Raw genomic sequence first — 17,144 nt, forward strand, 5'->3', positions numbered from 1 at the left:
TCATTGCACCCTCAACCCAATTTTTATGCAACCCGAGTGCCTAAACATCATCATTCATCAGGCCCATGTACTCTTGGCCCATAATACTATGTTAATGTTTATCAAGCCCAATTAGAGCCCAGATCCAAATTACCAAAATGGGTGCCAACATACACAGACTCTCACCACTCCACTCAACATTCTCCGAAATGACTTTATGGATATTATTGCGGGTGTTTAATCCTTCCACTTAATCATTTAGACAGTAGTTAAGTCTTCACCACTGATAATGTATTCCATCCACGATTGATATGGATCAATAATAAAATATAATTAAAAAAAAATTAAAAATAAAATAAAATAAAAAACAAAACACATTCGTTTTTACTTATAAAGATTAATATTTTGATCTCACTAATGATAATGTATCACATCATCTCTAATTTTTTAGTAAAAGAAGGCCTGTTACGGTGAGGGGGAAGATTTAGAGTCCAAACTTCTAAACATAACAAGAGGAAATCACCTATAGAAATTTTTTTTAATAATTGCTCGGTGTATGTGCAATGAGGAACTCTATACGTTTAGTGATGTATCATGGAGTGCTTTAAGAAGTCTGACACTCCTATCAATATAAATTATATTCTAGTTGCTTAAAAACATGATCGTTCAAGAAAAAAAATACATTGAGATAGAGGAAATGGAGAAAATGATGAGTGCAACTGAGAATGGGAAGAGTGCAGAAAAGGTTGGAAGTTGATTGTGGATTATGAGAGAAAATTTTCATTTTCTTCTTTTAATGATGATCAGGCATTTAAGCAATGAGAGCATAACGTGGGAAACACCCACATTACCATGGAGCGACTGGTCTATTTTGACTTTTGAGGGCACTCGACTATATTAATATATATATATATATATACACCCCCAGTGCGACACTAACGTGATAGTAACTTGTAAATGTACTAACGAAATCCTATCCTATGGAGGCCGGTTATCTCTATTGATTCGACAACGTTTTAATCAGAGTGAGGTTTTGAGAATTTTTGGATAAAATGCCCAATTAATGTCATCATCAAATCATAATTTGATGATGGAATGATGAAGATTTGCAACCAGTGGCATTATAATGCTAGCGGATCATATACGGAGTAATACAATTGATTGTAAAAAACTTTTAGGTGAAAGCTAAAGGTTGTACAGGTAAGCACCAAGTCAACAAAAAGTGGTTCTTAGGGAGTGTCTGAAACTCCTGAAGGGTTTGGGGGCATCAGAGCATCTGGTGTGCTACAAAATTTTAATCTATCTATTTTTTAAAAGTAAATTACTATATAAGCTTTATTTTAATAAAAGGTGATGATATGGTATTTTATTTTTTGTTATCCAATATGTTCCACGGTTTGGAATTTAATTATTTTATTGTCTATTTATTATTTTATTAATTTAATTTAAAAAATAAATTTTTAAAAAAATAATGGTTGAAACTGAGATGGTTGGAAATGAAAAGGTTGGAATTGGGGATGTAAAAAGTAAGAGAAATAAGAGTATTGGGGTTGAGATGGATTTTCGGATTGAAAAAATAAAAATAAAAATACAAATTATAATTGAATTGTGGTGGTAATTCGGAGTTATGAGATTGGTTGAGATGGGGGCGAAAGAATGGAGGTGGAGGATTCATGGAGATGAATGTTAAAGAAATATTGAGAGAGATAATTGTTGAATATGAGAATTGTTAGTAAAGTTGAATTAGTATTTATAGGGTGTGTTTATTTTTTAAAAAATAAAAAAATAAATAAAAGAGCCGTTTGAGTAAATGATAAAAGAGCCGCTGAGATAAAAAAGCTGTTTGAGTAAATGATAAAAGAGCCGTTGAGGCAAAGGGTATAGTTGTTGTGCAAAGATATAAAAAAAAACAATGATGTCGAGAAAAGAGACAGATAGGAGTAGTGGAGCACATAGAATATTCTAAACAAATGGATAGAACATATCATATGATTCTCTATCAGTAGACAATAGGATAGATATAAGCAGGTGGGGGCCACAAAATTCATACTCCATCTTCTGCATATACCATCCTCTCTCTACTTTTCACAAATCTTATCTATTTTGAGCCGCACCCCAAATGCTCTCATAGTGTCATAGTTGAAATTGACAGCTGGCAACAATGAGGTTGCAAACTAGGGAATACTAGCCGAAATTGTGAACAAAGGACAGCAAATTTCGGTGGATGGTCTCGGTTAAAAGATTAGGAGTAATGCTATTACAAGAATCCATGAATTCTCCTTATTAATCAATGAACTAGGAAATTTATTAAATAACTCATTACTATTTTAATCGAATAATTAAAAAAGTAGAGTTTATTTATCTTATTATGAGAGGCTTTTATCCTCTTCATCTTACAATGCAATTCAATGTGTGCTTTCTGTGCCTCAATTCTCCTGAAGCTAACTCTTGCAATTTTTTAATTTTTTATTTATATCACATTTGGAAGGAGAAAAACAATTGAATCTTTCAAAACAAATCTCTACCTCCTTCCTGAACACACTCTGAAGGAATGTGATCGATGCAATTCGTCTTCGGCTCTTCTCTATCGAACGCTGTAATAAATTTTAAAAAAAAGAAGAAGCATATATATAGTTTGCTTGCCTATATAAAAGCCCAAATTGGCACATTTTAATGGCCCAACATGACCATATATAGTAAATGGCCCATTACCGTGGCTAAAAATAAAGTAGCCATTGGAGAAACAAACTTACCGATGAGTAATAGTTATACCATGATAATGGAAGCCAATCGATTGCTGGCTTCAGTTTCCCAGGCCATGGTGGTGGTCGGAGGCAAGAAGTTGGGATCTCCTATTCCTGAATTAACCTTCTGTTGATTGTCGTGTCTCAATTACATTGACAGCTTCTCTTTAACAACACTTAGAATTTGATAAAGAACTTATGATTGTATGGATGAATTGCCTGAGAAGAGCCTGGAGTATCGTTCACAACTGATATGATAGACACATGCTCTAAATGCAAGCTTGGATGTGAAATGCGTGGCCTTCGATTTCCAATGGAAGGAGGTCCAATTGACAAATGAATTCCAATTCATTGGTGGAGTAGTAAGATCCATAACGTGTTTGTAAAAATGACCAGATGGGCTATGAGAATTAATAAGCAAAGAATAGGTGATTGTGGTTTTCGGGGAGATTTGCTGACGGGGCAGATGTTACGTGATCTAAGAAAGACCGTAGAATATATATATATATATATATATATATATATATATCAAGGGTGGGAAGACTGTTATGGAAAGCAAGGTGGTCCCGATTGAGGACAGGGGCATTGGCTAGAAAATACGTAATTGTATGTTTAAGTGAGTGAGTTCTTTTTGGAAATGGGATCCAAATAATGGAGTCATTAATGAATGAATCAGGGCATGGATTGGTTAATAGTGATGGGTTAAGGTTGGGGATAGATGGTGGGAAAGACCAAGATGTACCAGTGATGAATTGTTCAACCTTTGCAAATCTATCAAGAGAAGAATCAATTACTTAGATAATTACAGAGAAGACCATCCTTAGGGATGTATAGGAAATACAATATTAACAGTTGGAAACTGTAGGGGTTGTTTTTTATCAAGCCAATAAACAAGTATATAATGGTGATATCAAAAGTACAACTGTGAATGAAATAAAGAGGTGCTTAGTGTAGGAGGAGGAGAAGAAGATCAATTGTCAAGATTGAGATGGTAGTAGGACAAATATATAGTATCTTATGACAACTCACTCTTCTGGTGCTTTATTCCTTCATGGGATAGTACTATTTATAGGCCCGGATTCCATTGGTCATTATCCAACGGTTTTTTCCATGCATGGTTTCTCGCATGCATTGCTCCCAGTCAGGATTACGTGGGTAATCTTGGGGGTTTAGGAGCCTGAAGAGTCTAATCCTTTCATCGAGCCTTGTACTTTGTTGCCATGTCACTTCTCCCTTAATTGGGGCATTAAATGTTGTTTAGCCGCCGGTTGGTCGAGCCTAACACAACATTAAATGTGATTTTAAGGTTTGCTGTCATAATGTGTATAATCCCATCATCTTGTTAATTGGGCATTGCTAAGAGCGGAGGCACTTCTTGACTTCTCATCCACCAATCCAAGATCTTCCTAAGTTTTCCAAATTTAGATTCTTTACAGCTGTGAAGGCCTTACCTTCGTTTCGTGCTATACATGAACCAATTAGTATCCTGATCGCGAGCCCTCTGGGGCTCCAATCTTTCGGATGCGTTACTTCCTGGCTTGATACCGAGGCTTGGGGTGCTCGAGGGTTAGTCCCTCAAGGCTTGATGGGCCTGGAGTGATACTAGGGCTTGGGGTGCTCGAGGGTTGGTCCCTCAAGGCTTAATGGGCCTAGAGCGATACCATGGCTTGAGGTGCTCGAGGGTTGGTCTCTCGAGGCTTAATGGGCCTGGAGCGATACCACGGCTTGGGGTGCTCGAGGGTTGGTCCCTCGAGGCTTGATAGGCTTGGAGCGATACCAAGGCTTGGGGTGCTCAAGAGTTAGTCCCTCGAGGCTTGATGGGCTTGGGATGTTCGAGGGTTGGTCCCTCGAGGCTTGATGGGCCTGAAGCGATACCAAGGCTTGGGGTGCTCAAGGGTTGATCCCTCAAGGTTTGATAGGCCTGAAGCCATGCTAGGGCTTAGGGTGCTCGAGGGTTGGTCCATCGAGGCTTGATGGGCCTGGAGTGATACCAGGGCTTGGGGTGCTCGAGGGTTGGTCCCTCGAGACTTGATGGGCCTGGAGCGATAACAGGGCTTAATGTGCTCCAGGGTTGGTCCTTCAAGGCTTTTGACTTTTCAAATCACTACAGGGGGTTTGGTTAGGGTCGTATTAACTTGTCAACGTGCCATGTTAGCCTTTAATAAGTGACACCCACATTTTGTCCCCCTGCACGTGCGATGATTTATGTATTGTTGCGCGTGCAAGTCTAAACTGTTAGGTCATTTATTCGTTCGAGGAAATTGAAAGGACGCGAGACCGAAAGGTTGCCTCGGGTCATTAATGATACGTCTGCTGCTGCTTTGATTGTGGGAGTTCCCAAGGTGAGGGAACTGTTTAAAAAAGGGCCAGGTGACGGTATGAGGGCCTATTGTGAAAAGGATTTATTTGAGAGGGGACTTAGCCACTGTGATCATTGCCTCCATTGTTTCCAGCTAAAGGAAAGCTTATAAAGTTAGAATTTGTTTTTTGTTTGTGCTTACTCCGTTTGTGGTAGTACCGTCATGGTGACTAAGAAATAAGAGTTAAATAAGAAAGATTATCCACCACCGAAGGTGCCAATGGACTCGGAATGGCGACGGGCACCATTTTTGGGAAAAAAATTATATGTTTTGGTACCGAGCAGTTTCTGGCGAGCCCTTAGAAGTTGTAGAGTTAATGGAAGAGGAGGTTGACATTCCTTCCTCTTCGTGCATCTCTGCAGACACTATTATGAGATTTAGTGTCGAGCAGGGGAGATACCCATGGTCTTATATGAAATTTACCAATTACATTAGCCCTGGGCATGGTTGGGAGGCTTGGACTGATGCGATTCTTACCAATCCGTTGTATAAGGCAATGTTGACCGCAACGAGTCTTTTACTTTGCATAAAATTGTTTCGCTAACTACACATCCCTTGCGATGTTGCTGGCTTATGGGAGCTGATCTCGCGCTGGAGCTCAAGCTAGCACACGTTTGTCACGGCGTAGGGGGAGTTTACGCCCACGATTGAGGATGTAAGTCAGTTGGTGGGTTTACCTTTCCAAGGTATAGAGAACCCGGGCTCATAGGTGTTTACAGAAAATGAGGAAGCGTTGAAGGAAGACCTCGAAATAGCCCTAGATAAGACCAAAAGCTTCTTTACCTTATAGGGAAAGGGAGGAGTTTGCAATACTGCCCGAGGTAAAGGTTTCGCGTAAAGCCACGATTGGGGCTCTGGTGCGCTACTACTTTAGGGATTTTCCCCTTTCGAAGAAGGACCTCTCTGATGAGAGTAGAGAAAGGATTCCTGGTCCTTGGGCTAACCATCCCTCTAGTCTCGCAGCCTATTTACTGTGTTGGCTGTCGAGATATGTGTTTGGAGGGTACCCCAGAAGATACTCCCCTACCACGCTTGGTGGACCTTGCAATGAAACTGGTGAGTGAGGTGAAAGTGGCGCTCACGCCACTATTTTTAGAAACGCTGTACCATCGCCTGGACATGGTGGTGGAGGATATGGTGCGCTCTGTGGAGTGTTATGTACATGGATCCTATGTTTCTACCTTATTTTTACAGATATTTCTGTATAAGAGATTTTAGTCCTACGCCCCGACACCTGCAGGCTTGGCTGTGGACGAGGAGGTTGTGCGAGGAATGAGGTGGCATGGGCGTGCCCTTCGAGGACGTTTGGGGTATGCATTGGACCAGAGTTTTCAGTTTGTTCCTCGCCCCTATGTTGCTATCTTGCCTAGGGCGTTGATTATGCCCATGGACTTTGACAATGATGAACATATTCCTGTAGGGGCTCAACGTCTGAATGCGAGTGAGGTGTTGATTTTTTTGCTATGCACCACTCTTGGCTATCTGCCCGCGATTTGGGAAGGTGGTCAATTGATGAAGACATACAACCCTCGCCGAGTGCCGCTGCAGTTTGGCTATCACAAAGGGGTTCCCTCGCAGTATATCTTTGCTGGGGATGAGGATTCATATGTGTGATACCCCTCGATTCTAGAACCACGGGTAATCAAGTTCGAGCACAGATCCGAGAGATATCAAACAATTAATATGTAAACAAGCAAGAAAAAACTGAATTAAGAATAAGATAATAATGCGCTGAAAGAAAACTAAAATGAAAATCCTCGAACCTTAAATAATAAATTAATATAATTTAAATCCGTACAACTCGGGAATTCACCTAGTGGACCCCTAATTCCAAAACTTTAAATAAATTGACAGAATTAAAATCCAAAACCAAAATAGAAAGGAAATCCTATGTAACCGGAAGAGTGAGTGTCTGTATCTGCATCAACACGATCAAACTCTAAGCCTGGTACTGGCGAATACCTGAAAAATAGAAGTGGGTCAAGCCCACATGCAAGTTCCAATCTACTACAATCCGTACATAAACTCGATACGCAGATACATCCTTGATAACTTGACAATATCTATAATAGTCCATATATATATATACACACTATAGGATGCTCACTAGCCTATAACATAGTTCAGCCTAGTAGAAGGTGACATATAAAACACGCTTTTCAGCGGCCAAGTACCTAGACTTATCAGGGAACATTAGCTATATCTAGCTACTCAACCTTTGCAATATACGCACCCTAACCATGATCAGGAGACTCAAGCTCGTATCACGGTACCATAAATATATATATAAATTCCCTTCTAATGCAGAAAGATAAAACAAACATCCGTTATGTCGTTCAACTGTTTTAGTTGACAGGACATGCATCCATGTAGGATTTAACTGTTTTAGTTAATCCATTCCATATGTATGAAGGGATAGGACTTAGCTTTTTGATCTAATCCATCCCTGATATGTCACCGTCCCATACCGGTACATATAATGCAAATGATCCACCAGTGATACACATTCATTAGAACATCAAGTATATCCATGAACCAGCATAATAGAAAACAGGTATTATTAAGATCCTATTATGCATCCAGTATATGATTATAATCATAAAACTCCTGTTAAATTGTTATAGTACTGTTAAACAATTTAAATTATCCACATCCATCCAATTGACAAAACAGAAACTAAATCAGTTCATCAATTAACAACCATAGCAAGATATAATGATTATCAGACTTATGAACTGAGCACAATATACCATTCAACCCAAACCATACCCTCATACTAGTTCATTTAAATCATTAAAACAAAGACTAGTAATGCAAACCTCTTTAACCCCCTGACGGCATAAAAATTTATGTTTGCATCATATGACGTCCTTTTAATCCTCCAACTTAAAACCTATGCTTGATATAGTATAACACAGAGAAGTCAAACTGTACCTCATATAAGTCCCCAATGGTACAATATACTAGCCCATTTAACTGGTGAAAACAACCCAGTAGTTAGAACATCCTCCACTCCTTACAGCATACAACTATATATATTTAAAATTACATGTCAACCACAACCATAACCCTCTTGAGACTCATATATATCCTAGATATCATTGCTATAAAATCCCAACAATATCCGTTATATCAGTTCATTGAATTTGCGGAAACAACTAACCTTTCCGTCTCCCTTCCTTTCTTCCGGACAGCATACACATTACTAATGTTTATGTTCATTATGCCCCTTAGAATTAAACCCTAGCATAAACCAACTGTTTAAAGGTTCTAATAGGTAAATTTTTAAGTATTTAGAACCCCCTTTATTTTCCAGAAACTCTGTTTAAGGCCCCAAGGTCAAAATAAATACCGAAAATACCCCCGAAGGGGTATCTGTTCAAGGGAGCCGGCTCCCCCCCATGGGAGCCGGCTCTTTATCTTCCAGAGCCGGCTCTCCCTCATGGAGAGTCGGCTCTACTTTAATGGGAGCCGGCTCCCTCACTTAGGGAGCCGGCTCTCTCCCCCTGAGAGCCGTCTCTACTCCATGCGTCTTCTCTGCTCCGTCCGGTTGCCTTCTGCGCTTCCGGCGAAGCTTCCAGCCCCTGTCCCAACACTTTTAACGTCCTTAGGGTCTAATTTAAATCTAAACAGTCCTAGAAACTCCTCACATTCCATTAGGAATTAAATTACAGAAGTTCAATACATAACCAAAATAGTTTATGCGTGAACCAATTTCAGTTATTTAAAACCGGCAAAATTGCAAGTCTCTGTCCGAATTGTTTTTAAATTTCTTAGGGTCTAATTTAAATCCAAACAGTCCTAGAAACTCTTTAAAGCCCTTATGAATTGATTAACAAAAACTTAACACGCTCGGAATAGTTTTAAGACCAAACCAGTTACAGTTTAAACAAAGGCAAACAACGGATTACAGTTTGATTTAATTATGCATAACACATCCATTTTTAATGTTTAATTAACGTCCTGGAGTCTATTTAGAATGCACAGAACACAAGTTTACAGGAAAGAGATAGACTGAAACTCGCCTTGAGATTTCGGTGTGAAACCTTAAGCGTCGTCTCTAAGTTTAAGTTTCAGGATTGTCCAAGTCTGTTTCCCCTCTGCTCTGCTCACAGTTCCATCCAGAAGCAATCCCTCTGTTCTTTCTCCAGTCTTCCTCTTCCTCCTTTAGCCTCCCAGATTATATTCCAAAACTCTCTTTATTTTCCTCTAAAAAAATACTATTTCGTGAATAGGATTTTTTTTCCTAACAGACGTAAAAGAACACACATATATATAGCCATCTATAATACCCTAACCCTATTTCCAATCCTAACATATGACGGCTAAAACTCACAAAAGAAAACCCTAAATTTACACTCTATATAAAACCAAAAACAAAATAATCCATTTAAACCATAAATTAATCAAATAATTAAATTAACTCACAAATAAAACAATTACAGTTAAAACCACAAATTAATCATATAATTTAAATTAAAACAATTTCAATTCAATAATTAAATTAAACACATAAATAATAATTAAGCAATTTAAATTAAATAAACACAACTAATAATCAAGCAACTGAGCAAATACATATAAAATAAAGTTCCCACATAAAACAATCAATTTAAACACCTAAGTCATATAATCAAATAAAAAAAATAAAATAAAAACCAAAATGCAAAATTAAATTCCCATTTTGTCCTTTTGAAAACTAGGGGTATTACAATATGACAGCAGTTTTGCAAGGTTTGTGGCCACGCATATTGGACTGCTAAAGAAAGGGGTTGGCACACTATTTATGCCAGGGAGGGATGGGGTCCCTATGTGTACAAAGGCAGTGCGCTCGCTTTGGGCTATTGAGCTTGCGAGTTGGAAGGATTTTTGTGCAAGTCCTACTCAGGAAGTAAAAGCTCAAGTAATATATGCGGGGGACTACTCGTTAAGACCCCCTATGGAGTTTGACAGGGGCACACGTTGTAGTTTCGCGCCTAAAAAGGGGAGTTCTCGCAACCTGCAATGGTAACGTCCGCTCCTGAGGCTAAAGCAGCTCCAACGCCTGCCCTTAGGCGTAAAATGAGAGCCACCTAGCGTGTGAATGCCAGACCCCCCAGAAAACAAGCAGCTGTGAGTACTGTAGTGCCGAGAGTTGCTACCGTGAAGGAGGAAAGTGTAAGGCCTCCAGCACCGAACACAGCTTGACCCATGACCTCTACTAGTAGGATTCCACTTATGGATGAGTTATTGAAAAATGTGGATACTGATACCTCTTCGGAGGATCATGGGGAACAACCTCTCACTAGAGAGCATGGCTCAATGGCCACTGTCTTTAGACCAAGTCGAGGTGGGGCGCGTAGGTTTCAGTATGTGCGAGATGGTGGAGTTGATGCCACTATACATGATGTAAGCTCTGGCAAAGTACTAGCTTCTGACAGTGAATTTCCTAACTTACCCACTTTTGACTTTATGGTAGCCTTAGGCGAGACTGCTCTAAATTGTTGTGCTTAGAATGATACATCAGCACAGGCGAGGGAAGAAGAAATTGAGAGTCTAGCACTGGACGTCTCGTCTCTTATTACTCTGCGAGATATGCTCATTCGTACCCATGCGGCTGCGGTGGCAGAAATGATGCGAGGGTATCACAGCACAACAGAATTACCTCATGATGATGTGGACACTGAGGAGAAGGTAGGTCATGCGAGGGAGGAGACAAATGCTGCTCGAGACGATACCCAATTAACTGAGGAAAGTAAGGGGTCCGAGTCCCCAACTCTCGAGGTGTCAAAATATTTGGGTGAGGACTCTTCTGAGGCAGTTATGGGCGAGAATGTAGAGATGTCCTCTCGAGATGTGCTAGGTCAAACTGAACAGGTAGAGGAGACCCAGACTTCTCCTTTGGGAGCACCAGAGCCCTTGCGTCCTGAAGAAATATAGGAAGTAGAGATACAGGGAATATAATAAGATTTCCCTGCGAACAAGGTAAATATGGGTGGGGAAGGGGGCAAACCTCGCCCCTGGGAGATCTGCAAGCCTCGCTGAACCTCTTGAGCCACAAACAGATATGCAAATGGGAGATGCAATCGAAGCTCAGAGGAAGCAGGTCTCGCCTCTTGGTGACGAGCAAACCTTTCGAGATCCATAGCTGCCAGAGAGTAATGAGGAAGAGCGAGTTGTTACAGCTAGCCTTGGGGCTCAGGGAAGGAATAGCGTAAAACGAGGTGTCGTTGGTGCAAAAGTGGAGTGGATGGGTATGCCATTCCCGCAAGCCTATGTGAATTTGCTAGAGGTAGCTCTGGCTTATCATCCTGAGGTGTTGTAGTTCCTATCTTTGTGTCATGCACTTGTGCATCAATCAATGTATTTATGCCTTGGCAAGATTTTAGAGATATTCGTTGAAATCGAGCAAGGTTTAACTAATGAAGATCTCGTGAAGGAGGCTGCACTCCTGCTAGAAAATGTTTTAAAGCTCAAGGTTCATGTTCCGTGGCTGCGAAGGAGACTAGTGGTGGCTGAAAAGTGCCTAAGGCAAAAATTTCTCGCACCACGTCTTCAGGAAACAAGAGCTCACATTGAGCAAATGAAAGGGGAGCTCGCACGAGAGCGAGAGAGCTTGACAGTGATGGTGGCACATTCACAAGAGCTTGATGATAACTATTTGCTGCTATCCTCTTACATAAACTAGGTTCTTTCTTTGTTTTTAAATGTTGTTTGTAACAGTCGAGGACTCAACAATTGTAATTGGAAATATTGAATGAAAAGGTTGTGATATTTCATTATCCCCTTTTTTTTTTTTTTTTTTTTTTTTGAATGAATAAAAAAAGAAAGAAAAATAAGTTATGAGGACAGAATCGTGTATGTGCCATTAAAGGGTTTTCTTGAAAATTTTGTTACAAACACTTAACAAGAGTAAAGTTTCAACCAGACATTGTTAATTAGGCTGTGATCAGAGCCTTTGAGAATGCAGTACCAACTATCGCTAGACGTTCTTACAATATAAGGGCCCTCCCAATTGGTTGTAAACTTTAGAGCTGAAAGGCCTTGCATGACGTGTGGGAGGCCTTAAGGATGAGCTCGCCTGGCCTGAATTATAGGGGCTGAACATGTCTGTTATATGCTCGCACTGTTGAAGATGTTGAAGGGTTGCTTCGCGTCTTTCGTTGAGGGCCTCCAACTCGCTATCTCGAGACATGTGAATCCCACTTCGCGAGGTTACCTGCGTTATGGGGATTGCGATGTCTACTGGTAATACGGCCTCAATTCCATAGACAAGGGAGAACGGGGTCTGGCTAGTAGAGCGTTTGCTAGAAGTGCGATAGGCCCAGAGTGCGAGGGGCAACTGATCGACCCATGTGGTGGGGCTTTCTTCAAGAGTTCAACTCAAGATTCGGAGGATGTTTTTGTTTGAGGCTTCGGCCTTACCATTACCTTGCGGGTAGTAAAGAGATGAGCACTTATGCTGGACATTGTATTGCGCGAGCAATCTTCTGACCTTACGGTTCACAAAAGGGATACCATTGTCAGTGAGGAGTCAATGAAGAATTCTAAAGCGGCAGATGATGTTTTCTTGTATGAAGACACTAATGGCCCTACCGGTTGCATGTTTGATGGGGATGGCCTCGATCCACTTAGTGAAGAACTCGGTTGCCACAAGGATCCACATGTGACCTCGCACTGATGGATGGATCGATCCAATGAGAGCATGTCCCCATGTGTGGAATGACCAGGGGGCCTCAATGGGATAAAAGGATGTTTCTAGAGTATGTATTTGAAGGTGGTGGTGCTGGCAAAGCTTACATTTCTGTACGTGAAACTTGGCATCGCGCTCCATGGTGGGCCAGTAAAATCCCTTGCGCAATAAATGCGCAAAAAGTTTGCGAACGCCTTAATGCTCCAGTTGGTGAGCCGTTTTGAGTGTTTTCATGGCCTCGCTCTCAGCCAAGCATTGCAAGTAAGCGTCATTGAGAGCTCAGCAGAAAAGCTCGCCTTCCCTAAGCTCGAATCGTACAGACTTTCTTTTTATTTTTGCTGCGGTTTGCTTGTCTTCAGGGAGAGCACCATGTGATAGGAACTCAATAAATGGGCGACGCCAATCAGTAACATCAATAACACAAGACTCAATCTCATCCATCATGGCTTGGCACTATAAGCAAGTGGGCTGAAAGGCGTTGGCCTGTATTGCCATGTCTGGCCAGTAATAACCTTGACGCTGGAGTCGGCGATACAATGCAAAGGGGTAGCACAGTGCTACTCATGAGTTGTCTTGAGGGTTATTTTTTCTTCTTAAGGGTCCAGACACCTAGCCAATGTTCCACATAGTAAACGGAAATATAGCAGCCCCTGCAAGAGTTGAAATGATTTCAATTGTGTGATGGGTAATGGTCCCGTCATGTACTTAAGTTGATTAATGATTGGGGTTCGCCAATCGTTACTCGGAATAAAGCTCGGTGACTGTGGCTGGACCAATATGCTTGGTGATATGGACTTGAGTCATATCATCTGCAATTGTTAGTTTAGAGGCCAACGTTGCGAGCACATCCGGATATCGATTACTGGAGCGAGGTACATAAGCAAAACAGATGAAAAGGAACCTAGCGAGAAGCCTCTAAATGATTGTACGGTAAAACGCGAGCGAAGGCTTGCGAATGGCATACTTGCCAGTTACCTGCTTGATAACTAATTTAGAGTCCCCACAAATGCATAGTTTTGAGATGCCCTTGTCTAAGGCTGCAAGGCATCCAAGAATCAGTGCCTCGTACTCAGCCTCGTTATTAAAGCAGCGAAAGGCGAGCTTGAAGGCCGCGGTGACTTGCTGAGTTGGAGATATGAGAACAATTCCCGCCCTTCCCCCCTTAGTAGTGGAGGACCCGTCGAAAGCAAGTTAACACTCACCTTGATTGTCTTGTATGACAACAACCTGGAGCTCGTCGAGGGGTAAGGTGTCATCTAGGGGTTCGTGCCTCTGCTTTGGGAACTGCGCCAGTAGATCAGCTAGAGCTTGGCTCTTGATACCTCGTGGTATGTAACATGTGATGTCAAACTCTGAGATGGCTAAGAGCCAGCGTGATGCTTTGCCAGAAATGATGGGCTTAGAAAGGAGGTGTCTGTACGGGTCACACCGTGTAATCAAATGGATGGGATGGGCAATGAAGTAATGCCTGAATTTTGTGTTACGCAGACAAGCGCGAGGCAGTGGCGCTCAATGGCTGAGTATCGAGCTTTAGCCTCACGGACGAGACGGCTAAGATAATAGATTGGGCGCTCCTGCCCTTTAACCATTTGCGAGAGAAGGGCACCAATAAACTTGTTAGTTGAGGTGAGGTAGAGTAACAGGGGCTACTCTCTGATAGGTGGGTGCATCGTGGTCGAGGAGGTAAAGATGGACTTGATCTTCTCAAAGGCTACTTGATGAGTTGCTGGCTAAATAAATTTGGCATTGCCTTTGATCAGGGAACTGAAAGGGTGAGAGACTTCTGCAAGTATTGGTATGAACCTGCGCAAATATGAAACCTTGCCTAAAAACTCTTGAGCTGGTTGAAAGAGTAAGAGCGGGGCATGTCTGTAATTGTGATACCCCTCGGATTCGAGACACGGGTTGATCAGGCCCAGGCCCAAACCCGAGGGAAAAATCAAACAATTAAAGTATTTCACAGCGAACACAGAATATAAAGATTTAAGAATTTAAATTACAAAACTAAAAGAATTAAGAAATATAAAATCCTCCAAATAAAACAAAATAATAATACTCCAAATCCAAAACCTTCATGAGTACAACTTGGGAATCCATCTAGTGGACCCCTAAATAAAAAAATGCCAACTGAACAGGAAAATAAAACTAAGCTAGATCATAAAGAGAAGTCCTACGTAATCCGATGAATGAGAAACTATCCTTAACCAGCACGATCAAGCTCTAAGGCTGGAACCGTCCTGTACCTGAAAAGAATAAAGGAGTGGGTCAGGCCCACGAACAAGTTCTAATCTAACTGCAATCTATACAATGACCCAATACGCAGATACACCCTAGATATCTCACAATATCTACTTAGTCCATATATATATATCCACACTAAGGGACATTCACTGGACTATAATAGGGGTCTCAACCTGAATAGAAGGTAACATACGAAAACGCACCCAAAGCTGGACATGAGTACCTAGACCTAACAAGGTACACCTCAACCTACTATATCCAGCTACGCATCCACTACATATACACACCCTAACCAACGAGCTTGAGACTCAAGCTCATCTCGTGGTACCATAATCATATATCTAAAGTCCGTCCAAATCCAGAGTATATCATTCCATTATTCGTTGAGGTGACATACGAAACATAGTCCAGTTAGACATTCAACTTATTCAGCTAATATGACTTAACTACAACCAACTAATTCAGGGAGTCACTCAACTTAGTCAGTTGATTTGACTCAAACACAAATAGGATTCAATATTTTACAATCCATTCCTTTAATCCGATAGGTTAGGTCTTAGCGTTTTGAGCTAAACCATCCCTAGTATGCCACCGTCCCATACCAGTGCATACAATCATCCATATCCATATAAATTACAGAACCAAGATAACAGTTCAACAACTTAAATCCAAATTCATAATCCAGCTACCAACCATAACTCTCAAGTAATTACATAATATGGTATAATATTTTAGCAAGTTCAGTTAAAAACATACTCCAGTTAATTGCAAAATAAGATTTACTATTTCAATAATTAAATTTCAAAACCATTATCCAAATCCGAAGTCCCGTTAATTGAAAAATAGTGTGTGACATTACAGCAATTAAATCCAAAGTATAATCCAGTTTAAAGAAAACCAAGTAAACTACAGAATTATGAACAGTAGCTTAGCAACCAAAGTCCAAAACATGCATAAGGCAAAAATAATAAATACATGACCCTATCATGCATTTAAAATAAGTTTTATAACATATTAAGTCCTATTAACTTGCTGAAATTTAATTAAGCAATTAGTCTATCTTTCATCCATTAACAGCATAGAGGGTTCGTTAATTCTTTACTATTTATCCCATTCACTTAGAGGTCATCCTAAATCAATTTAAGATCATAATGACACCCAAAACCAACTTCCTAGTCCCTCCGTGAAATCCTAGAACCATTAGAACAGTTCAATCCTCGCACAATTCAAAACAGTGCGTCAAAAACAACATCAGGAAGCAAATTTGAGAGAGAGCCTGCTCCAAGACTTTGGGCACAGGCTCTATTTAGCCTGGAGCCGGCTCCAAGGACCTGGAGCTAACTCTACATGTGTAGGAACCGGCTCCCATTTCTATAGAGCCGACTCTCACTGTAACAACCCACTCCACCACATGGTATGATATTGTCCATTTTGGGCCTGAGCCCGCACGGTTTTGCTCTTAGGTTTCACCCCAAAAAGCCTCATACCAATTGGAGATGATGCACTTACATATAAGCATTTCACCTTTCCTCTACCTAGGCGATGTGGGACTTGTGCACCCGTAGCTCGCCAGTGTGGTAGCTTGACAGTGTCTCTTGCACCCGCCCACGACACACCCGCCCACAAGGTCATCACAATCCACCCCCCTTGGAGGCTCGACATCCTCGTCGGCACACTTCCGGCTGGGTCTGGCTCTGATACCATTTATAACGACCCACTCCACCACATGGTATGATATTGTCCGCTTTGGGCCTAAGCCCGCACGGTTTTACTCTTGGGTTTCACCCCAAAAGGCCTCATACCAATTGGAGATGATGCACTTACATATAAGCACTTCACCTTTCCTCTACCCAGGCGATGTGGGACTTGTGCACCCGTAGCTCGCCAGTGTGGTAGCTTGACAGTGTCTCTTGCACCCGCCCACGGCACACCCGCCCACAAGGTCATCACAATCCACCCCCCTTGGAGGCCCGACGTCCCCGTCGGCACACTTCCGGCTGGGTCTGGATCTGATACCATTTGTAACAACCCACTCCACCACATGGTATGATATTATCCGCTTTGGGCCTGAGCCCGCACGGTTTTGCTCTTGGGTTTCACCCCAAAAGGCCTCATACCAATTGGAGATGATGCACTTACATATAAGCA

The sequence above is a fragment of the Cornus florida genome, unplaced genomic scaffold (assembly GCF_030987335.1).
Source record: "Cornus florida cultivar Cherokee Brave unplaced genomic scaffold, ASM3098733v1 CherokeeBrave_3.0.0_Hap2_Chr06, whole genome shotgun sequence".
NCBI classification, from domain to species: domain Eukaryota; kingdom Viridiplantae; phylum Streptophyta; class Magnoliopsida; order Cornales; family Cornaceae; genus Cornus; species Cornus florida.